The sequence below is a fragment of the Schistocerca gregaria genome, chromosome 4 (genome assembly GCF_023897955.1).
Source record: "Schistocerca gregaria isolate iqSchGreg1 chromosome 4, iqSchGreg1.2, whole genome shotgun sequence".
In the NCBI taxonomy this organism is placed as follows: Eukaryota; Metazoa; Arthropoda; class Insecta; order Orthoptera; family Acrididae; genus Schistocerca; species Schistocerca gregaria.
Genome location: NC_064923.1, coordinates 95,574,797 through 95,599,857, shown reverse-complemented (window position 1 = coordinate 95,599,857; position 25,061 = coordinate 95,574,797). Strand labels below are relative to the sequence as shown.

The following is a 25,061-nucleotide window of genomic DNA, read 5'->3' as shown; positions in this document are numbered from 1 at the left end:
GTTTCCAATTACCCCAACCCACATCCGGCTACACCGACACTGATGATTCGCTGTCATCATACCATGCGGGGGTTCTGCATACGATCTCACAAAGTACTTGTATGAAAGTTGAAGATACCACTTCGCGTACAGGTGGCCTCATCTGTAGATGTATGATGGATGACACAAATCCCGGAATCGTCTTTACAAGGTGAAGAAAGCAGTGACAAAACAGCTCCCTATGTGGAAAGCCTGTTGCTAGTAAGCCCAGTAGACGCTGTATGTGATAAGGTTAGTATCAATTATCCTGGAGAATATTCCAGGCGGACGTCTGGCTTACCCTGTACTGGCGGGCCAACTGCCTGGTGCTGAGACGGAGGTCGCCTTCCACAGTGTTAATCACATTTTCCACCAAGTTTGGTGTCCTACCATTTCGGGTACGTTCTTCACGATTTCCTGCTTCCTGAAACAATACTGTCTCAGACTAACGGTGAAAGACTGTTACAAACATTGAATCCTGTGGTTGTTGTCGGCGGCGATAGGTCTCCTGATACAACCTTCTTGGCAGCCGCTCGTTGCCATTTGCCTCAGTTGCTCTTGATTCGAAAACGGAACCATTGTGCACAACGCTATATCACATCCACTACAAGGTGAGTCAGCAAGAGAAGTGAATCGGACACAACACTAGCATGCTCTATGGCACGAGGGGACACTAGGGGCCACGACGGGAATTAAGACTCTGGACGTGGAATGTTAGATGGAGCTGAAATCGTTAGGCAATTCAATACTCCGAGACGGACAATGTCAAGAATGTGCCGAGAACACCAAATTACAGGCATTACCTCTCGCCTCGGACACTGCAATGGCGACGACCTCCACAACAAACGAGAGCGACCGCGTTTGGCATAGAGTTCTCAGTGGTAACAGACAAGCAACACTGTGTGAAATAACCGCAGTAATCGATGTGGGACGTCCGACGAACGTATCCTTTAGGAGAGGGCAGCGGAATTTGGCGGTAATGGGCTACGGCAGCAGACGATCGACGCGTTTGCCTTTGCGCCCGCAGCGTCTCTCACAGCTCGCGACTATATCGGTTGGATTACAACGGCTGGAATACCGCTGCCTGGTTAGGTGGGTCCTGGTAAGAGCTGACGTTATGGTTACTGCGTGGCGTGGATGGGCATAAACCATGGACCCAAGCTGTCAACAAGGCTCTGTGAGAGCTGGTAGGGGCTCCATAATGGTGTAGACTGTTTCTACCTGGAATGGATTCGTTCTCTGGTCCAACTGAACCCATTATTTACTGTGATTAGTTATCTTAGGCTACTTGGAGACCACTTGCAGCCAATCGTGGACTTCTCAAACTACAGTGGAATTATTATGGATGACAATGCTTCATGTCACCGGGCCACAATCGTTCGCGATTGATCTGAAAAACGTTCTGGACAATCTGAGTAAAGGATCTGACTACCCTGATAGCTCGACATGAATTTCATAGAACATTTAGGGGACATAATCGAGAGGTCAGTTCGTGTACAACCGGAACATTTTCGCAATTATTGACGGCTATAGAGGCAGCATTGCTCAGTATGTCTGCAAGGGAGTTCCAGCGACATGTTGAGTCCATGTCACACCGAGGTGCTGCATTACATCAGGCAAACGATATTGGGAAGTATACCATGACTTTTGTCATCTCAGTGTATGTGGGGGCGTGTTGTGAATGAAGTTACGTAACAGTAACAGGGCTATGGCTGTTAGTACTGATCACCTGCCCATCCTCAAGACCCCATACAACGCCACCGCTCATCCTGAACCAGATTCCGTGAAAAATAGTGTCTGAAGTTGGTTCCCCAGGTACCTTTCCATCACCTTTCCTGAGGAGAATAGGAAACACAGTTCTTCATAGCCTGTAGCAGAGATCGGTATTATTCGCCGGATTCGTACGTGGTATTCGTACGTGGAACTAGCCAAGGCTGATGAAGACACCATTCCTCGGTCGTAGCACTTCTCTTCGGCGATTCAGTGGAGGGAGGCCGAACACTGAAGGAAGGACTGCTGCAGATACTGGCTTTGTTGTAGTAATGCCAAATTTTTAATCACTAGAGTAACCAAGTAATAAATCGTGACAGAGAAACAGCAAGGTGTGGAATTGCAGGCTGTTATGGCGTAATTACTCTCAGAAATCCAGCAATTACAAGCAAATGCATAATGTAGGAGGGACATGTCTGACGTAAATAGCACCTGTAAGAGCATAATCGATTAAATTAAAATGGACTCAGTGGTAGTCAAGAACTTTTCTTTGATGCCTACAATTACAGTCTTTCGCGGCAGATACGATGAGGATACTCACGTGTTTTTAGTAAACTGGAAAATGCAGTGAGTTTAGGCTCCTGGAGTGACTGGGACAAAGTAACAGTGGCAAAACTAAGAATCCAAGATGAAGCATTCGATTTCGTCGTGGATGATACCACCTGCAGTAATGTAGCTGTCCATGACGAATTTAAACAATAATTGGGCAACGGAACAAGAGAAAAAGTACACCAAGGTTTTACAGCGAGAAACTCAAAAGCATGACGGAGAATCAGTCGAGCATTATGCGGATCGAATTAGGGATGTTAATGCTAACACGTACGAGGTCAGTGAGAACGATTGGCACAATGACGGAAAAGTCTTTGAAGCTGGACGATAGACATTAAATGCGTTTTTGAACGTGCTACAGGGTGAAGTCAACCAAACAGTCAGATTGGCACCTTGCAAGACATTTGAAGAGGCCGTACTAATAGCAGTTCGATTTGTTGAACTGCTATAGAGACCTGTGGGATGGAAGGCCACATAGCGCCAAACCTCAATAAGAGAACTCGAGGCCGAAGGTGGAGAGCTTTGGGAAGCGTACGTTGAATGGCCACCGTTACCTCCAACCTCTAGGAAGCAGCAGTCAACTCCACTGATGACAGTTGTAAAGGTCTGCTCGTTAAGGCAGTTTACCGCGGACAAAATGTCCATTCCCTAGTCGATACAGGGGCTGAAATTTCTTTGATGTGGTGCCGCATAATTAAGGAAGAAACTTAGCGGGAGCCAAGCTCTACGATTGAAGTGTTACATGGCAACCAGGCGCATAATTACCAAGAAGTTGTAACTAACTTAGTAGCAGGCCAATATCGATATGTGGCCAAAATGCAAGCTATAAGGAGCAAAGAGAAACGGTACGAAGATACATTGGGGTTAGATTTCCTGGCAGGTAACCACGCTCATATCAGTACGACAGAAAAAAAAACGATTGGGTCTTAACGATTACGGCCGTAATAGCAGCTAAAGGTCAGACTCAAAGGAATGTTAGCGCCGCTGATGTAATGCACAAACCCAGCAGCGGCACAAAACTCTGTATATCGACGTTAAGTTGTCAAAGAGCAATGGGAAGCAATTTGCTGTTGACAGAGCCATCAGTACATGATGATTTGCTAGACCAGAGGCATTGATATGTAGCGAGAACTGTCAGTGTCATTGAAGAATAACCGACTAGGGAACTGCCTGCCGCGCGGGATTAGCCGAGCGGTCTCAGGCGCTGCAGGCATGGACTGTGCGGTTGGTCCCGGCGGAGATTCGAGTCCTCCCTCGGGACTTCGGTGTGTGTGTTTGTCCTTAGGATAATTTAGGTTCAGTAGTGTGTAATCTTAGGGACTGATGACCTCAGCAGTTAAGTCCCATAAGATTTCACACACATTTGAACTTTTTTTTTTTAACTGCCTAGTCTACTAAGCTTTCCTAATATAAGTGAGGCAGGAGCTATCACGACGAACTATTTCAGCAACAGTACTGAACCTATGTCAACAAGAAATGGTAGAATGGAGGAAGACGTGCAGGTAGTAAACTGTCCAGCTAATGACAGAGCGAGGAAATCAGTTGATGAAGCACTCATACTAACAAGAGGTGCTTACTAAAGTAAATCATTTGTCGGCAGAGAACCAGGACATACTTTCAGCAGTGCTACTTAACTACTCTGATATTTTCAGAAAAAGGGATAACTTTCCAACAAAATGGTTCAAATGGCTCTTAGCACTATGCGGCTTAATATCTGTCGTCATAAGTCCCCTAAAAGTACTTAAACCTAACTAACCTAAGGACATCACACACAACCATGCCCGAGGCAGGATTCGAACCTGCGTCCGTAGCGGTCTCGCAGTTCCAGACTGAAGCGCCTAGAACCGCTCGGCTACTGCGGCCGGCTAACTTTCCAACAACGCCATGGTTCAACACAGGATACATACATGATGAGCGGTACCCGTTGCTCAACGATCATATAGAATTCCGTATAGTCAACAAGCCTCAATTGAAAATATGATCAGGGAACAGCTAGAAGTGGGTTTTCGTTCAACCTAGTGAACTGTCAGATTCGCCTTGGGCATCAACTACAGTAATTATAAAGCACAAATCACCTAAAGGAGAAGTAGAGGTATTGTGTTGATTATGAGAAGGACAACTTTAATGGATATTCATCCACTGCAAAACAGTGTACACCCCTTTGATATCTTGATTCGTGTATAATTTTCTCTGACTGTGACGTAACCGGTAGGTAAAGTCAGGTGACTGCATCCAGACGAAACAGTTATAACATAATTTTTATGCCTGCAGATGTATACAACAACAACGATCTTACTTTTGGTCTTTGGATTCACCGGAAAAATTTCAAGAACTGATGGATGCAGTACTCGGAGGATTAACACCCTTTCAATGTCTGGTTTACCTTGGCGAACTTATCATTTTTAGCCGAGACATGCGACAACGCGCTGAATAACTATGTGCCTTATCTGAGAGACTGTGTAGAGTACATCTTTCCCCATCCGTGTCAAAATAATCTAGCAAAAGCATTTTTAACTTTTAAGCACCATCATACATTCTTTTCTCCATCCTGTTCGTACATATCACTTCACTCAAGAGGCACATTTGCATACATATGTTCGTAAACAGTTAACAGATCTTTTTGAATATGATGCGATCAAAGATGAATTTATTAGTAGTGCCAGAGCTCTAATTACTAAACAATTGACATATGCAGGGAGAACGAAACTGTTACTTTGGTTTTAAACAAATGGCAACACTGTGAAAGAAGAGAAAATATTTGCCAGTATCCCATACCTGGATCCCATATCACAAAAACTCACTTACCTTCTCAAAAAAAAAGTAACAGTAATAATAAGTTAGAAAACGTACCAGTCCATAACATAAGAACAAATACACAAACACACAACAGTGGAGTGTCCAATGTATCATGCCACAGTTTTACTGCCTAATTCGTAGCAAAGCAGGCGGAAACTTCAAAACCCGTTTCCAAGAAAAATGCTTTCATGTTCAACCACTTCGAAAAATCAGTTATTGCACAGCATATGTTGGAAAGAAAACGTGTCATCAACAGTCTACAAATCAATTTGGTAGTACTACATAATGAAGCCAAAGGTAAGACCCTAAATCTGTAGAACAATTGGAGATATACCTCCTCAAAATCATAAACTCGAATCTATGTTAAATGCAGAGCCAGGAGTTCGCAAGCCACAGTTATTTCGGTAGTTTTAAAGACCTATTCTAAGGTTATTCCCTGCATATGTCAATTTATTAGTATTATTCATCTTTGATCGCACCATGTACAAAAACATATGTAAAATATTTAAAAGTATGTGTTTGCAAATGTGTCTCTTGGGCGAATTCAAAAATGGCTCTGAGCACTATGGGACTTAACATCTGTGGTCATCAGTCCCCTAGAACTTAGAACTACTTAAACCTAAGTAACCTAAGGACACATCCATGCCCGAGGCAGGATTCGAACCTGCGACCGTAGCGGTCACGCGGGTCCAAACTGAAGCGCCAAGAACCGCACGGCCACACAGGCCGGCTTGGGTGAATTGATATGTACCTAAAAAGGTAAAAGTGCTTTTTTGGATATGTTGTAAATTTACATTTTTTTCATTTTTCTACTATTTCGCTCATTTTTTACAGATTTGACTTATGAAATTCATAACATAACATGAAACCTTTTCATGACACGAATACGCAGTTCACCTCATTCAAAAGATAAACCCTCCATTAAGATAAGCTACATCTGATGATGGACACACGGGATCCGAAATGCATAGTGTATTTAATGAAATACAAAAATTTGAACTGAAGGCGCTTTCTAATTCATACTTTCAGTAAAATAATTCTTGTTTTTGTTTTGATCCAGTTTTTTTTTAGTGTTGTCTGTCTGTCAGAAACCTTCCACATCAGACTAGTGTTCTTCTCTTGCTGCAGTCAAGTATGGTTGTACCTAGTGGTTACCTCAAACTCACTTAGAAGTAAAATTTAAGTGTTGTAGAAGAGCAGTTCCAGAACATACATTATCTCACGAACCTTGTCGAGTTAATTGCCGTCAACGATACGATATGGGGCCCACATATCTCATGGTACGATGGGTTGCAGCCAACACGCAAGTTAAACTAGCATTTATGGACTATAAAGGTGAAACAGGTTTTTAGAATTTTACATTTAAATATTGATTTATTATTAAACGTTCTGTACATCAAGAAGCTAACAACCTCCTTATCGCCCTTAGAGCAGGAATTGAAAGGGAAGAAAGTTCATGCTTGGCGACAACCACTTTGCTGATAATCGTAACTGTATGTAAGTGGCGCAATAAAAGGAAAAGGTATCCGATGGGTCCGCCGTTCGGTTTCTTCACATATCGGATTTCTTTGGAATACTTCATGTCGATTTCCTTTATTATTATTATTATTATTTTCATTTCTGCAAACGCAAACGAACTAGCGGTCGTAATGTCAAAATTGCGTGGTGAAGCTAAACGTTGCAGTTTCTGTTGGAAGCGCCGATTACGTCAATATTTCCCCGCACCTGTCTCGGTCCACCGGAAAGACCAATCTTGTCGGTTAGATTTTTGTTCAACAGTTTCATCAACTGTTCTTGAGGAATGCCCATTTGAAGAACCAGCACACTAGTGTGCACTGGTGCGCTATTTCTTCACATCGGATATCTTGTTATTTCATTCACACCGCCTTCCCCCAGTGCAGTTAGACTTCCTCTTTGTGCAATGTGTACTTGATTCACACACCTAAAGAGACTGACGGGGCGTGATGAAAGCTCGAAAAATAGTAGGACACCTGCACACAGTAAAATTATAATTGTGTTCTACAACAATTTAAAAACAACAATTTCAAATATTTACTGAAAATTGCGAAAAAATTAATATAAAATAAATATATCGACATTCGATATTGTCCTTTTGTCATCAATATATCGATGTCCGCGATACATATCGCCGGTATTATAAATATTTTTTAAAGAAAACATCGATATATCGATACGTTGTCGACAGCCCTAGCATGTACAGTCGTGTGAATAAGTTACACAGAAGTATCTGGACTATGGCTGCGAGTGCTGATCACCACACACCACCACAGCTCATCCTGGACCAGTTCTCTTATAATTCCATTAATTTGTACGAAATCAGAGATGACTGGTAGGCGAGGCCATCTTGCTAGCTGTTAAGACTGTGGAGACAGGTCCACAAGACTGCGATTAAATGAGCGTATAAATGGCGGGAATTCTGTATCTTTCCGTCACTTTCACCAGTTTTCCGGGAAAGCAGTTTTCCTGTTGTACGTTTCTTACCAGAGCATATTTTACCTCCTCTCTTGCGTTTCTTCAACTGCCTGTGGTTGTCTCTCCAGATGTTGACTGAAGATCCCGATTAGCCTCGATGCTGTCACAATTCACGTGGGCCAACCGTCGGGGAAGTAACAGAAAAGAACCCGGTGTTAAGAGAATCTCGCGCTTTAGAGGTGAAAAGTGTACTCGCTCGCCGGTTGAACTTTCCTATGCGACAAAATACTTTTAGATTTGAATGGCTAATGACTTCGACACTAACAACGCGTAAACAATGGTTGACCGCGCAACTGAAGGATTCTCTCTTTACGTCTTCTTCGCGCAGTATTTGTTTTTCCAGTGACGTCATGCAGTAGTACCAGTGTAGGTGCATGCGCTGACTGTTATGCATCATCTTCGTCTGAAGTTGTAAACTGATGTAGCGTCGAAACGCGTTTAACTAGGACATTGATCCGGGCGTTCACGCTTACAGAGCACCACCAGGACATGAACTGAGACAAAAATATTCCCTTTAATATCAGTATTAAATTCAAAAGTGAAATATAAGTTGTCTTATATGACTCGTAAATGTGCCCAGAATAATAGGAAACGCAAGTCAGAGGAATGCTCGCGCACAAAAAGCGTCAAACGTCCAGTGCCAAACTAACGCGACGGCTAAGACAGTGTCAAACAGCAAATCAGAAAACGGCGCAGAGCGATTACGTAGCTAGCAAACCCATCGAGCATGCAGCAGACAGCGACAGTCCAAACTAGGGCAGTTGACAAAATTTTTTCCAAAAAATGTCGATACATATCGACGATATTCTTTCCCACAATATACCGAAGTTAAAAATGCAATATCGAATGCCGATATTTTTACTTGTATGGTATTATGTTCATGATTTTCGGAAAGTATTTGAGGTTGTTTTCTTTTTCTTTTTGAAACTGTAGTAGAACATATTTTACTTTGACTGTGTGAAGGAGTCTTACTACGTTTCTATCTTTCATCACATCCAGTCTTCCTCCTTGATTGTATGACGGAAGGAAAAGTACCACAAAAGTAGTAGTCCGACTGCACTAGGGGGAAGGGGAGGGTGTGTGTGTGAAAGGAATAAGAAAATTTCCGATCTGAAGAAATAGCACATCAGTTGCGTTAAAAAACGACTTTTAACACAGTTAGTGTGCTATTTCTTCACATCAACATTCTTCAAAAAACAGTTGCTGAAAATAATGAACTAAAGTCTAAGTGACAAGATTGTCCTTTGCGGTGGACAGAGACGTGTGAGGGGAATTGATGACGTAGGGGCCGCTCGGCACTACCAACAGCAACTGCAGCGTTTAACCTCACCACAACTGCTAGGTCGCTGGCGTTGGCAAAAATGAAAAAAACAGGGAAGCCGACAAGGCGTGTTTCGGAAAAAAAACCTATATGTGATGGAACCCAACAATGGACGCACCGGAGACCTTCTACTGTGCCATCCATTTATCAATGTTAGTAAAGTGGTTACTGCCAGATGTGAACTTGAATCGTTTTCCTTTCAGTTTTTGCTCCAAAGGGGAATGAAGGCTGCTAGCTTGCTGATGAACGGAATATCTAATCAATACTTCAATATACAGCTTCAAAACCGACGGTATATTTACAGTGTACTGCAGACATTTTTGTGGCCGTTATTTTTTCCGTCGGTATATCGATGGTTTATTTCCATATATGAGAGCAGGTATGGTTTTTTATTTTAATTGTCGATATATCGGATTCCCTATGTTTTTAAAAATATCAACAATCTTAGTCCAACTTTGGCGATTTATCTACTGTGTAACCATTACACTAGTCTATGTAACCGATGTATTAAAGAGACTGCTAGATGGGCGCGTCCCCTTTAAGACATTCTGCACTTGGGAAAACCGTAAAATATGACACACATTATAATAATATTTCATTCAGTTAGCCATAAAGTATAGAAGTAGAACACAAATCGTTAAAACAGGGAAACCATATTTAAAACGGAGAGGTCTTTACAGTAAAAGAGACGGAATAGCAAGCCCTAACGGTACATAGTTCTGATGCCCGGTGGCACTGCACTTCACGGCTATTACATGTTTACGTCACTCGCCTTAAGATTAGGAGAACGGGCGACCAACGCAGTTCCCTGTTGCAGTTCGCTGGCGCTCTTCTTCGTCGGCAAGGTGAAGAAGAGTCTTCATCTGCACAGAGAGGAAGTCGCTCAACGGCGGTGGTTAGCAACTCCTCGTTTTCCGAAACTTTTACTACCTCCTCTCCTCGTTGCTTTAATGCTTCATCGCGCTGCGGAACTTCAAACGCGTTCTGCAGCAGCCCAGTCTGCTCTCACAAGGCGAGGCCGCGATGCCGGGATCGCAGACTTTCGGCAAACTTTGTATACCTTTAGTAGGCCATTAAAGCAAAATACTATGCAAGTAGTACGGCGCACAACTCTGTAAATTCCGAGAAAATCGTAAGAGAAGTTTTCCGCGCCTATCATGTTCCTTATGTATCTGTGCATAGGCGCCGCACGTTAGAACTCATGGGAGTTAAGAAGCGTTCGGGTTTCTAAGACGAACGTTTGTGAGGTGATGGTTCGGCTCCCGTTAACACTTATTTTCTAATCTATATATTTTTCATCACTGAACATATTATTTAGTTTAGATGACATTTGAGAGGTAATATAAAGAAAAAACCCTTGTATTAACATGAAGTTTCAGTTTATGTCTTCCATATCTGTATGACAAATACCATCCTGTAACACGTGATTGTGACTTACTACACTCCTGGAAATGGAAAAAAGAACACATTGATACCGGTGTGCCAGACCCACCATACTTGCTCCGGACACTGCGAGAGGGCTGTACAAACAATGATCACACGCACGGCACAGCGGACACACCAGGAACCGCGGTGTTGGCCGTCGAATGGCGCTAGCTGCGCAGCATTTGTGCACCGCCGCCGTCAGTGTCAGCCAGTTTGCCGTGGCATACGGAGCTCCATCGCAGTCTTTAACACTTGTAGCATGCCGCGACAGCGTGGACGTGAACCGTATGTGCAGTTGACGGACTTTGAGCGAGGGCGTATAGTGGGCATGCGGGAGGCCGGGTGGACGTACCGCCGAATTGCTCAACACGTGGGGCGTGAGGTCTCCAAAGTATATCGATGTTGTCGCCAGTGGTCGGCGGAAGGTGCACGTGCCCGTCGACCTGGGACCGGACCGCAGCGACGCACGGATGCACGCCAAGACCGTAGGATCCTACGCAGTGCCGTAGGGGACCGTACCGCCACTTCCCAGCAAATTAGGGACACTCTTGCTTCTGGGGTATCGGCGAGGACCATTCGCAACCGTCTCCATGAAGCTGGGCTACGGTCCCGCACACCGTTAGGCCGTCTTCCGCTCACGCCCCAACATCGTGCAGCCCGCCTCCAGTGGTGTCGCGACAGGCGTGAATGGAGGGACGAATGGAGACGTGTCGTCTTCAGCGATGAGAGTCGCTTCTGCCTTGGTGCCAATGATGGTCGTATGCGTGTTTGGCGCCATGCAGGTGAGCGCCACAATCAGGACTGCATACGACCGAGGCACACAGGGCCAACACCCGGCAGCATGATGTGGGGAGCGATCTCCTACACTGGCCGTACACCTCTGGTGATCGTCGAGGGGACACTGAATAGTGCACGGTACATCCAAACCGTCATTGAACCCATCGTTCTACCATTCCTAGACCGGCAAGGGAACTAGCTGTTCCAACAGGACAATGCACGTCCGCATGTATCCCGTGCCACCGAACTTGCTCTAGAAGGTGTAAGTCAACTACCCTGGCCAGCAAGATCTCCAGATCTGTCCCCCATTGAGCATGTTTGGGACTGGATGAAGCGTCGTCTCACGCGGTCTGCACGTCCAGCACGAACACTGGTCCAACTGAGGCGCCAGGTGGAAATGGCATGGCAAGCCGTTCCACAGGACTACATCCAGCATCTCTACGATCGTCTCCATGGGAGAATAGCAGCCTGCATTGCTGCGAAAGGTGGATATACACTGTACTAGTGCCGACATTGTGCATGCTCTGTTGCCTGTGTCTATGTGCCTGTGGTTCTGTCAGTGTGATCATGTGATGTATCTGACCCCAGGAATGTGTCAATAAAGTTTCCCCTTCCTGGGACAATGAATTCACGGTGTTCTTATTTCAATTTCCAGGAGTGTATATTACTGATTGTGAATAACGCCATTCGCATCATTATTTACCGAGATTTGACTTGGGATTTCCAAATCTGTCCCAAGGCTTTGAAAATTTATTTAAAACAAGCAAACAAATAGTCAAATAACATATTAAATATATGAAAATGCACGTGGGACGATTTTTCCACTAATTTACCTCTCAAATGTCATATAAATTACATAAGGTGGCACGTGGGAGTAAACAGTATAGATTACAAAATACTTTTCTGCGTTCTGTTTCGTTATTGTTCGGTACATTTGGTCGTAGAGGACGTCACATAAGTTCATCGTTGTTCCCTTCACTCAGTTATACACGTATAATGAAGAACTGGTACACCTGCCTAATACCGTGGAGGGCACCGCCGAGCGCGAAGAAGTGCCGCAACAAGACATGACATGGACTCGACTATTCTCTGAAGTAGTGCTGGAGGGAATTGACACTATGAATCCTGCAGGGCTGTCCATAAATCCGCTAGAGTACGAAGGGGTGGAGCTCTCTTCTGAACAGCACGTTGCAAGGCATCCCAGGTATAAATAATGTTCATCTCTGCGGAGATTGGTGGCCAGGGGAACTGTTTAAACTCAGAAGACTGTTCCTGGAGCCACTCCGTAGTAGCACTGGGCGTGTGGGGTGTCGCACTGTCCTGCAAGAATTGCTGCAGTCCGTCGGAATGCACAATGGACATAAATGGATGCAGGTGATGAGACAGGATGCTTACGTACGTTTCACCTGTCAGAGTCGCGTCCCATATAACTCCAATTTCACACGCCACACACCATTACAGAGCTTCCATCAGCTTCAACAGTCTCTTGCTGACTTGCAGTCCATGGATTCATGCAGTTGTCTCCATACCTGTACACGTCCATATGCTCGACATAATTTGAAAAGAGATTCGTCCGACCCGGCAAAATATTTCGAGTCATCAACAGACCAATGTCGGTTGATCGGCCCACGTGAGGCGTAAAGCTTTGTGTCGCTCAGTCATCAAGGGTACACAAGTGGTCCTTCGAATGGTTCTCACGCTGACGCTCGCTGATGGCCCAGCATTGAAATCTGCAGCCATCTGCGGAAGCGTTGCATTTCTGTCACGTTGAATGATTCTCTTCAGTCGTCGTTGATCCCGTTCTTGCAGTATCTTTTTCCGGCAGCAGCGATGTCGGAGATTTGATGTTTTATCGGATTCCTGATAATGAAAACGAGTCTCTCTTCCAAAAACTAAACTGAAAACCGATAAAATTTATAGACTCAAAACTTAGACACATAATTCCCTTGATAACTGAAGGTAATTACTGCGCGAATAACCTAAGAAACGACTAGTTGGAAACGCAAGCAAAATGTTTCATCCTAAGTGCGCTCAGAAGCAGTACGCGCTAGACCAAGAGATCATAAAACTTTCTAAATATTCCCAACTCTATGGCCTGATGCAACATCCCCGGAGTGGGTGTGGCGCGTGGTGTGCTCTCACGAAAAACAACACCGCGTTGCCAAACGCTTCGCCGAATCGGGAGAATGCTAAAAAATGCCAGCGGCCGTTACTCAAGTCTTGCTAGAGATACCAAACGAAATTCGAAACAAGAGTTCGGTGGAAAATTCCACAGTTCACACATTGTCCTACTCTTTGCTTACTGTAGAGCCACGTCTGGAAGAAGGATTGCGTAGGGAATCTACCGCAAGACGCCAGAAACCAACGCTGAAGGCTTTCATTCAACGGACAGACCCACACTTCTAGCATTAGAAACAAGAAACCTTCACCGATTCTACGATCGCACATGCACTTTCAACAACCACACATTCATACATCACATAGCTATCCGTGATTAGGTTATGAATAAAGGTTAACATACAGTTGGTTCCCTATGCAATCCTTCTTGCAGGCGTGTCTCTATGGTAAGCAAAGTGTAGAGCACCAATCAGGTGAACTAGGGGAGGCCAAGTTAATCATTACAAACAATACATTCACGAAAGGCGGCTGAGGTACACATCTTTCAAGATATGCTGAAGAAAAAAACTATTGTTGATTCCTGCACCTTAATCGTGCCGTCTTTCAAATGGGAAAGGGCATCCCGTGTAAGATGTAATATTTTCAAACTTCTTATGTGGCCATCAGACGACCAGCTGATAGGAGTAAACTGACACTTTCTACCGTAGACACAGGTAGTCAATCATGTATCATTCACCAGTTACTGATCGAATCTCTACAACTTAGTCACGCCAAAACTCTGGGGATACACTTCATCCCTCGCAAGACGGAAGGATGAATGGAAAAGATATTGCTTAGTTGGATGACTAACGTTAATTGTGACACTCGGTCAATGGTCCGTCCACGTGAATGGCTGCCAAAACATGCAGTGTGCTACAGACTAAGGCTGATGGACATTGTATTATTCTACAGGTGACATACACCAAGTCACAACGAAAGCGCCATGACAGCTGTCGACTACGTGAATATTACTGTGGACTATCATGCTTTGTCTTTCACAAAGCCAATGTCATCTTCCAGGAGGATAAATGTGCTTGTCACAAGGCCAGAATCGTGGTACAATGGTTTAACGAGCATAATAGTGAACTCATATTGATGTCTCTACCACCATATTCGCCTGATCTAAGCCTGATGAAACACATGTGGTACACTAGTAGTAATGTAACAGGTGTTCTACGCCATTTTTATATCAAATTAATTAAACTGAGACAGCTGATTGATTTATTACCTTAACCTATTGTTCTACTAACTGTATTTTCATGTAACCTTCCACCTCCCCTTAACCTAATGTTCTCTTAATTTATGAACCCAGGGGTTGATTTATGACCCCCTGGGGATAATCCGTCCTTCTGAGAAACCCCTAACCCTCCCTCTCCCCCTCCTCCCCCTTCCCCTCTGGAAAATTACAATACTAGCACAACTTCGATATCAAATTAATTGATTGTTTAATTAAATCGATAAATTAATGAATCCCTGCCATCAGAGAAATTCCTCAGCCCTCCCCTCTGATTCTCCACTCCCCTTCCCCGACAACACCTGGAAATTGGTGGGAAAAGGACTCAGTCTGTGCTGGAGAGGAAGGATCTCATGATACAAAATTGAAGTCAATGTCAATTACATAGCAAGGATACACTGTTTATTTATAAAATTCAACTTTAAGGAGTTGGCTTTGTTTATTTGGGGGAAAAGGATCACATCCTGCGACTACGTGTTCTAATTACATTATTACTTTGCTGCTGATTGGAGGTGTTGTCCTATTCGACATTTTTTTGTGTGTGCACCCTTGACCTGCAGGGATCGACTGAACTAGTGCTAAATGCCACCACCAGAGGATGTCCCACCCCCAACCGTCGCCCCTTCATTCACCACCCCTCTGAGCTAAAAAGGTGAGAGAAATACTCAGCACTCAAGAGGAAGGATTTCATGACCGAAATTCAATTTAATGCCAGTAATAATCAGATGCATATTCTCTATTTAATCAGTTTGCTGGAGACAGGGCTCGCCCACTTTGGTAGAGATCACATCTGCACTTCCCACCCCTGCCTGTTGGCCTAAATATTGTGCCATCAACCAAAGCCTGAAGTGGTGGCTTCCTGTTTATCAGGAAATTCTGGGCTTGCTTCCTGTGTCTGCCTCTCTCAAGAGGCTTCTTGCTATTTGTGTGTGTGTGAACCAATGTCTCCAAACAGGCAGATGTAGGTTTTAATTCCTCCTCAGAATACTGTGTTCCTAATGCTGGGGAGAAAGGGAGAGGTGAAGCAATTTAGATACCAAAAATAGAAAGAACTGGTCCATTTGCACTCCCTACCGAATTAATAGTTAACAGTTTACAGGAGTCAAAAAGATCACTTAAAACCCACACCACCACCTTGCAATATATTTATTCATAATCAAAAATATTTTCAATGTATGAGACCCACACACAAAAACATCGCTAACTATGTAATTAAATTTCTGCCTCAAATAGATCACAGTGCTAAATATATCTCAGGTCTTGTATGCACCAACGTTTAAAAACACAAGCACACTCTTACACCACAACGTTTTCAATAAGGATATCTGGTGACAAACTCCAACTGAGCACACATACCTGTGACTGCGAAGAGTGTGCCATCTGCCACTGAGCTCGCGACCACAGTGCACCATGGAGAAATAGCTGTGCCGCTTAGAGTATGTCAAACACACTGACAGTTTAGCACCATCTCCAGGTATTCACGTGTTTACTGTACAAGACCTTAAGGGGTCAGAGACAGTATCACCAGCTCTAGTGGTTTCAGTCTGGAACAGCACGCAGCTTCGAGTCGTGACTCAGGCATGGATGTGTGTGATGTCCTTAGGTTAGTTAGGTTTAAGTAGTTCTAAGTTCTAGGGGACTGATGACCTCAGATGTTAAGTCCCACAGTGCTCAGAGCCATTTGAATCATTTTTGAACCAGCCGATCAATTAACATGATGGGGAACAATTTTCCAGTGCAAACACTAGCCATATTGAATCTTCCCAAGCAAAACACATGTTCGTTTCTCTTGCTGCTCGCCCAGATTTTTATGAAGTATCCTTAGCTAAATATCCTTGTATTGCCAGCTTGGGACCTGCAGTATTCAACTACAGAATGGATCGCATGTTTAACCCTATGCTAGACTTTTTAGGTGTTTTTAAACTCTAACAAACAGTATTTAAATGTGCTTCACTGTACTCTCTACCAATCATACGTATGTGGTGTCAGTTAACGAATACCTTACAGAACACTTGCTGCATTGTTTTAACGACTTTCTACTGTGTGTCTGTTAAGATAATAGGAATACATACAAGCTGACTGCTGTCCTTGATGCTTCCCTGGAAAAGAGGACCATCTGCCTCTAAACTGTAGTGGATTTGCATTAAAGGATGATAGAAAGTAGATGGAGTAATCAGTGGAGAGGGGTTGTAACGAGATATGACTTAATGGTAAGCTGACGATGTATTACTTAGAGAGAGAGAGATGTTGCAGCAGCTCATTTATCAATCATTTAACTGGTTTTTTTTTCGTTTTCTCTCGGGATTTATGAGTTGTGTGGTATAAACTGCATCAGACTAGGATAAAATTGCCTGTTTTGAATGACTTAAGAGCAATATCTGCCTGCGATCGTTAACAGCAAACCTCTCCATACTGCGCTCAGCAGAAGAATTCCAACGCATGTGTCATAAATCATGTCTATCAAACTGATGGAAAACCTATTTCGGCACCCTCCTCTAGACAAACGATGATGTGTTCAAAGTAGTCCAACCCCCTACCACATGTTTGACATAGATCCAGTCTTTGGTTTTATTCCTGCAGTGATTATAGGTTAGTGGCAGGGGTTCATGCATTACTGCAATTCCTGTGTATACATTTTCTTGACAGATGTTGTGTGTGGAAGACACCGTAGTCTGCTCTCGAAGTTAGAGCAGCATGGCATGTAATTTTATGTGCCAGACACCTCTGCTATGCATTTGTCTATTTTCTCATAAGGTGTCGTTGCTTCATACATTTTCCGTTGCCGACTAGCATTTAATAGGACTGATGCGAGCAAAGCACAATTTCCGAACAGTAATCTAATGTGAACAGTGGAAGCTATATACCTCTAGAAATCTATGTAGTGCGTTTTATTTCTATGTTTTATTTCCATTTGGTTAGAAGGTAGTAATTTTATCACCATAGTGAGTGGGATAGAAAACCTGCAGGTGAATGTATGTCATGTCGCCAATACGTTTCCTGTATTGGAGTATTAACAGCTTTTCATTCCACACAACTAATTTATTGGGAACAACACTGCTTTAAAATTATAGCGCCGGCCGGAGTGGCCGTGCGTTTCTAGGCGCTACAGCCTGGAGCCGAGCGATCGCTACGGTCGCAGGTTCGAATCCTGCCTCCGACATGGATGTGTGTGATCTCCTTAGGTTAGTCAGGTTTAATTAGTTCTAAGTTCTAGGCGACTGATGACCTCAGAAGTTAAGTCAGATAGTGCTCAGAGCCATTTCAACCATTTTTATAATTATAGCATGCCTAAGTACAGAACGTTGTAGCCTTAGGAGTGTGTTCTACTCGTATGATCGTTTCTCGCTTTCTAGCACCTTCTTGGTATGGAATCCAAACGCTATGATAATTCTACAGAATTGACAGCAAAAGAGTTTTACGTAAAACGTCTCAAGCACCTTCCATCTGGAGCTCCATTACGCATAAGTCATACGTGTCTTCTTCTTCTTCTTCTTCTTCTTAACAGTCTGTTATATCGCCACAATACTTTCAAGCGTATCAGGTTCAAATCTAATATACACCAGTAAAGAGTACTAAACTCCTCAGCATGCAAGCACCCAGAAATTTGGTGTGGAACTGGACAGGTGACATGAGTAAGACTGGTATGGAAAGTCTTTGCCGAACGGCAGGTACAGTTCGTTGGTTGGTTGTGTTGGGAGTAAGGGATCAAACAGAGAGGTCATCGGTCCCATCAGACTTGGGAAGGAGGCGCTATTTCAAAGGAACCGTCCCAGCATTTTCCTGAAACAGGGAAATCACAAAAAATCTAAATCAGGATGGCCGGGTGCGGGTTTGAACCATCGTCCACCTGAATGCAAATCCAGAGTGTTAACAACTGCGCCATCTCACTCGACCCAGGTACAGTATTGGTATGAGAGTACCGGTCTATGTCACTAGCGTCAGTCAGTACAAATTTGGAACTCTTGTTATACGCTTTCCGAAAGCAAAATATCAAAGTGTACTGATTACGTGGAACTCGGCTCGTTCTGTTCCTTAATGAGTCATCGAATGTAGCAGGTATAGTAAACCTCCTACTTCTGGTCAGTTCCAAATCAAATTGGAGACAATGTTGCAGGGAGGGTTGATTAAAGACAGATTATGAATTATGAGATGGCTAGAGAGAGGCCATCTAGAGTTTTGATCACGATCTTTAACCGATGAGTTGAACTAAGGGGTAGATCGTTTTGAAATAGAGTTAATGTCAGTTCAACACTTTTCACAGATCTCAAAATTATAGAAAACAAAATGTGTGATGGTGTACAAATTTGTAGTCATAGACAGCTTGGATGTGTTACAGCAGAAAAACAATGATCAGACTGCTTATGGGACAACAACAGAGGAACCCTCTCTTAAAGGTGCCGCTTATGTCGCTGCAGAGCTCGCCGATGCTCCTTAATTGCTTCAGCGACTTCCGGCGACCACCAAGGGACTGACTTTCGCTAGGGGCATCCTAAAGTGCGAGGGATCGCTTTTTCTGCCGCAGAAAGGATTGTTGCAGTCACCTGTTCAACCATCACATCGATATACCCATGTGTGGCAGATTCAACAGTGACAGCAGAGGTGAAAGTTTCCCAGTCCCCGTTGTTTAAAGCCCATCTGGGAAGGCGTCCGTGGGCCTGATGCTGGGGCAGCGACAGGAAGGTGGGGAAGTGGTCACTACCACACAGGTCGTCGTGTGCTCACCAGTCGATAGTTCCTTGGCTGCAAACTGATAAATCAATGGCCGAGTAACTACCATGAGCCACACTGAAAAGTTTTTTTAACAGAGGTGGAGCCCCTCCACGCCCACACCGGCATGATGGCCAACTCAAAAGGTCTACTGCCATCTCTGCATAAGGGTTAGTATTCACTAATGTGAGGTGTCGCAGGATGTGGGTACTGCGATGTGTGCGTACGTCTGGTTATGGTTAACCATTAATACGCGCTCATCTGGAGATAGATCGGGTCGAAAAGCGAACGAAGGGTAGCGGTTTGAAGGGCAGAGGAAAAAAAGTGCCAAGGCAAGAGCCATGGGAAAAAAAAACCTCTGCGATAGTTAGGTCGGGTGGTAAGAGCAGTAGCGGATGTCTTGCTGCCTGCGATAGGTCGTGCAAGGGTAGGCTTTGTTGGTAGTGGGTATCATGCTTGTCGATACCTTTACGTAGTGCGTTGCTGCTGCTCGGCGGCTGCCGCTGGTGGCTGTGTTGGGCTCTTGCTCAGCGTCAGCAACCTGCAACAGTTAGGTTTGTCATCATTTTGTGTCAAATAGGTCATATATCGGAAGCACAGTGTTGGGTGATGTTGGCGATTGTTTGTGCGTCAGTGGGCGAGCTCGTCGGTTTTCCTGCGATAGCCTGTTTGCCGGCTTTGATAGCAGCTGGTACTTCCAGTCAATGTTGCTGATAAACAGGGGCTTACCGAAGTTTTGTCGCTTGTTAGTGTAGGTTATCTTGCCATAGGTGGTTATGCCCTACCTAGGAGTGTTTTTGGCCGTTTATGCTTCCACCTATGGTTGTGATCGTAGTTACCCAGAGTAAGAATGAAAGGATTGTTCGAGTGTCTCGAGTTCCTGTATAGTCGTGTGGCGTGTTTTTTGAATACTTCCTTGAGAGTTTCAAGGCGGTATTCATTGTGAAGGTCCACGTTGCGTGTGTAGCGTGGAGCGTTGCTAATGATTCGTAGTACTTTGTTCTGTATGATCTGCAGGCGGCGCAGTCGTGTAGGAGCCGCATATCCCCAGACGGGAGCTGCGTACGTCATCAGAGGTCTAATCAGTGTCATGTAGATGGACCTCGACACCCTCCTATTCAGTGTGCTTTCCTTGTTGAGCATTGGGTAGAGCTGTTTGAGCCTCGCGTGCGCTCTGTTGGCAACGTATGCAATGTGGTCCCCCCATGTAAGTTTCCGGTCCAGCCAGACACCGAGATATCTGACCTTCTCTCGGAAACGTATTGGGCGTGCATGTAGTGTTATTTGTCTACTGTGTTGGTGTTTGCGCAGTAGTTTCGGTCTGCGTGTAAACAGAACTGCTTCGCACTTGTCGACGTTTACTTTAATACTCCATCTCTCCAACCAAGGCTCAGCAGTTCTGAGTGCCGTCTGTATTCGTGAATTTATGTTCGACGGTTTCCAATCTTGCGCAAGGATGGCTGTGTCATCCGCGTAGATGGCTAGCGTCGTGTTATGTGTTGCTGGGAAGTCGTTAATGTACAGGTTGAACAAGATGGGCCCCAGGATGCTTCCCTGGGGTACTCCAGCTTGAATACCGTGTTGTGTTGATTGTTTGCCCTGCACGTCAGTGTTGAAACATCTGTTAGTGAGGTATGAGTGTATGAGACGCACGAGTCCGTCTGGGAAACCAGCTTCGCTTAGTTTGCGTATGAGGCCGTTGTGCCATAGACGATCGAAAGCCTTCTCGATGTCCAGGAACACCGCACCGGTTGCTTTGTTCATGTTGTAGCCGTGTGTTATGTGTTCGACTACGCGTAGAAGTTGTTGTGTTGTCGAGTGGTGATTCCTAAAGCCGAATTGCTCCGGTCTTAGGGTGTCATTGGTGATGCAGTGCCTAGTTATGCGTTTTAAAATCACCTTCTCAACAATCTTTGTGAGCGAGCACAGCAGACTGATGGGTCGGTAATTTTGTGGGAGGGAGTGGTCTTTCCCTGGCTTCCTGAACATCAGGACCTTGGCCGCCTTCCAAAAGTCAGGGAAGTGTTGGTGTTTTAGGATGGCATTCGTTATGTGTGTAAGGTATTCTACGGCTCTATCCGTGAACTCCTGGAGGACACGGTTTTGAATGCCATCAGGCCCAGGGGCTTTCCTAGCGTTGGTATGCTTGATAGCCCATGTGACTTCGTTTGTGCTAGTGCGTCTAATGTCGTCGCGCGTGGGCTGGGCTACAAGTCGTGTAACCTCCTGGTCCGTTTCAAGTGTGAATACTGGATCTGAAGGAGCCAGATTCGGCATGAAAGACGCTGCAAGTGTGGTGGCCATAAGCTCTGCCTTCTCCATCGCGGAGTAGGCTGGGCCGTCTGGTCCTTGTAACGTTGGGATGTAGTGTTTCTCCCTGGTGAAGTGTCTGGCTAGCTTCCACACGCCAGGACGTGTGGTATCTAGCCCAGCGAGTTTCTGCCCCCATTGTTCGTTTTTGAATGTTTGTATTTTACCCCGTGTTACACCCTGGAGTCTGTTGACGTGCAGTTTATAGAACGGGCGCCTGGTACGCTGCCAGTATCTCCTGCGGCGGTTCCTCATTGAGATAAGGCCCAGGATCTCCTGGGGCAGGGCCGTCGAGTGTTGTTTCGGTGTTGTTTGTGGAATGGCGTCGGACATTGCGTCTTGGACGGCAGCAGTGAGAGCCTCCACTGCCTCATCGATTTGTTGTGTGTTGTTAATTTCGTGGGTGTCAGGAATGCGACTATCAAGCGTTTCCTTGAACAGAGTCCAATTCGCGCGCTTGTAGTTCAGCATCCTGCGTGGTTCAGTGTCCTGCAGTGTTTCTTCCGTGTGCAGTATTACAGGCATGTGGTCTGAGTCCAGATCGTTTTCAACCGTGAGGTTGAGTGTGCATGTGATGCCCTTGATGAGGGCTATGTCTAGCACGTCTGGCCTGTGTCGGGCCTGTGTAGGCACGAACGTGGGGACGTCCGGCCCGAGTATAATGTAGTTTCGGCCTAGTGTGTGTTCGTACAGTTTTTTGCCGTTGGAGGTACGTATTCGTGAGTTCCAGTCGGGGTGTTTTGCGTTTAGACCTCCAGCGGCGATTACTCGCGGTGCAATGTTGAGAACTGTGCTGATATCGCGTCTTACTATGTTTTTAGGAGGATTGTATAGCGATACCAGTGCGGTATTGGCTCCGTTGAACTTGACCCTGACGGCCGTGGCCTCTAATCTCTCAAGCACGGGGAGCTCTATGTTCGTGTGGTCTATGTCTTTGTGTATGATGATCGCCGTGCCGCCTCCCCTCCTGCCATCCATTCGGTCGGTACGATAAACGCAATAGCCCGGGATGTTTAGCTGTTTGCGAGGCGTGAGCAGTGTTTCGTTCACTAGAGCGATTCGGATACCCTTTCGCTCCATGAACGCGACCAATTCGGTTCTTTTGCTTGCGATCCCGTTGGCATTCCAAAACAGTATCTGTGAGTTCGTGTTAGCGGCTGCGTTTCGGGGCTGGTGTAGTGTATATCCATGTATTGGTGTGAGAAGTGGTGTGATAGTGGCTTGGATGCTAGTCCAGTTGAGCGAGCCCGACATGAACAGCGTGAAGAGTTGTGTGACACACCCCATAATCTTCATGACTACTTCGGTGGTCGTGAGACCGGGGAATAATGTGTCCATTATTCTCTGGATTGTTGTGGTAATGTTGGGCGTGTCAGCCTGAGAGTTGTTGGTCGTGTTAACGGCCGCTGGTGCTTGTGTTGGCGTTTGGTGAGGGCTGGCTTGTGTGTCGGGTGCCTGGGTTACGTTTGTGGGCGCCTGTGTGTTCTCTGTGATGAGTGGGTGTGTTGTGTGGGTCGTAGTATTGGTGTCCGGGTTGTGTTCATGTGTGTTGGTGTTCTGTTGGCTGTTTCTTTGTTGTGGTGCGGTCGTGTTCCTCCTGATTTGGTTGTTTCTCCTTCCCCTTCTCTGGCGTTGTGGTCGTCCCTGTGTGGGTGCGTCTTCTGTGGCCAGTGGTTGGGTGCAGTCCGTGATCTGAGGGGGTAGGGTGGTGTTGTTAATGGTGTTGCGTGCGGTGCTCGCTGCGGGTGTGGTGTCGGGTGTTGTCTGTATTGACTGTATGTCTGTTGCTGGGGGTGTTTGTAGTGCGTGTTCGGAGCTCTGAGGTTCCGCTGCGCGTCCCGCGCTGCTGGCGTTGCCAGCGATCACTCCAGCGAAGGATATTCCACTTCTTACTGGGCGCGGGGGCGGTTTTGGAGCTGTGATGGCGGTAGTCTTTGTTTGTTTGGCTATTTTGCGCCTCAGAGCTTCTTTGTACACAATGCACCCCCTGTAGTTGGCCGGATGGGCCGCGCCACAGTTGGCGCACTTGCGTGGCGCTGTGTTTGGGAGTTTACAGCGTTGGGTTGTGTGGCCGCCAGCGCATCTGCGGCAGCGGGGAGCGAGACCGCATCGGATACCCGCGTGCGCAAATCTCTGGCAGTTGTGGCACTGTTGGGGGGTGCGCGGTGTGTTGTACACCTCTACACTTACGACCATGTGAAGAAAAAGCTTTAACTTCAGCAGGTCGCGGGACTTGGCCGTGTCGGCCAACTCCGCCATGTAGTTATGCGACGGTCTCGCTGTGCCGAACTCTGTCATTCGGTTTACGCGAATGCAGTCCCATCCGAGGGCGGTGAGTTCTTCGTGTACTGTCTCGGTAGGGGTTCGTGAATCTATCCCCTTAATCACGTACTGCTGTGTTTTCTCAAATACAGTTCTGTACGTGAAATGCTCTACCTTTCTTTCTTTGAGAAAGTCCAGCAGAGCTGTGAAATCTGTCTTGTTTGCCACGTACAGTGCGGCGTGGTCCCCAGTGAGTTTAGAGTAGTATGTTGTGGGCTTGTGTTTTGAACTGAATTCTTTGTTTAAGAGACTGAGATCTCCATAGTTATGTATGATGACTGGTGGGAAGCCAGCCGAGGATGTGTTTGGATTCTGCGTAGCTGCTTGAGAGTTTGAGGGTGCTGCAGACGCAAGGTCGTTCGTGTTGTTCCCTCTGTTGCTGGTGTTGCTAGCCTGCGATGTGGTAGGAGTTGGCAGAAGCGCTGGGCGCTTGCCTTGTGAGTTTGTGGGCTCACTTGTTTGTGTGTTTACTGGTGGTTTGCGTCGTGGACCGACCTGCTGCCATGGTCCGTCTTCAGTGTTGTTGTCATCCCCTGTCGGCTCTGGCTCCGGTTCCTTCGGTGCCTGTGCCGCCAGAGGTGTGGGTGAGGGCAAATCTATTGTGTTTGCAGCAGGCGTCTGTGTGTACGGAGTGCGTTTCTCTGTTTGTGTGTGTTCACTCCCCATCAGTTGCTCGATCAGCCGTTGCTGGTCCGCAATCTGCTGGTCCTTTGAGGCGACTGCCTCTTGGAACGTGGAGAGTGGGACGGAGATGACGGCGGGAGTAGCCGGCATCACCGCCTCTTGTGCTGCAGCTTTGCTGCGGGTTACAGGAGGGGATATGCAGGGAAGATCAGAGATCTCTGCATAGGGAAGTTTTATTAGGATAGAAGGAGTGCACGACAATTTTGCTCTTTTCGAAGCGACAATTAATGCTTTTTCTGCGAGAGTGCAGTTTATCGTGTACCTACGGAAGAGGGGAGTCCCTACGACCTATCTGCGCGAAGTGCAATGCGCGGCGCAAGAGAGCGCGGAAGGGAGAGAGCGGCCTACAGGGCGCGGGGTTATCCGACGTGAACGGGCCCCTGACACTGAAATACCCTACCAAAGAACGGGAGAGTCCCGCTGGGGAATTTGCAACAAGAGTTGCGGGGTGTTGAGCCGAAGCTCTTGCCGTTAGCGCTCGGAAGCGTTTGACGGCTA

At 45.8% G+C, this 25,061-nt stretch overlaps 1 protein-coding gene across 1 annotated transcript in view; it reads left to right on the top strand.

Moving 5' to 3' along the window:
- The window catches only part of LOC126267614 (SCY1-like protein 2), a 966,784-nt gene that overhangs the window by 525,408 nt on the left and 416,315 nt on the right, over positions 1–25,061 (top strand). The window lies entirely within an intron of this gene.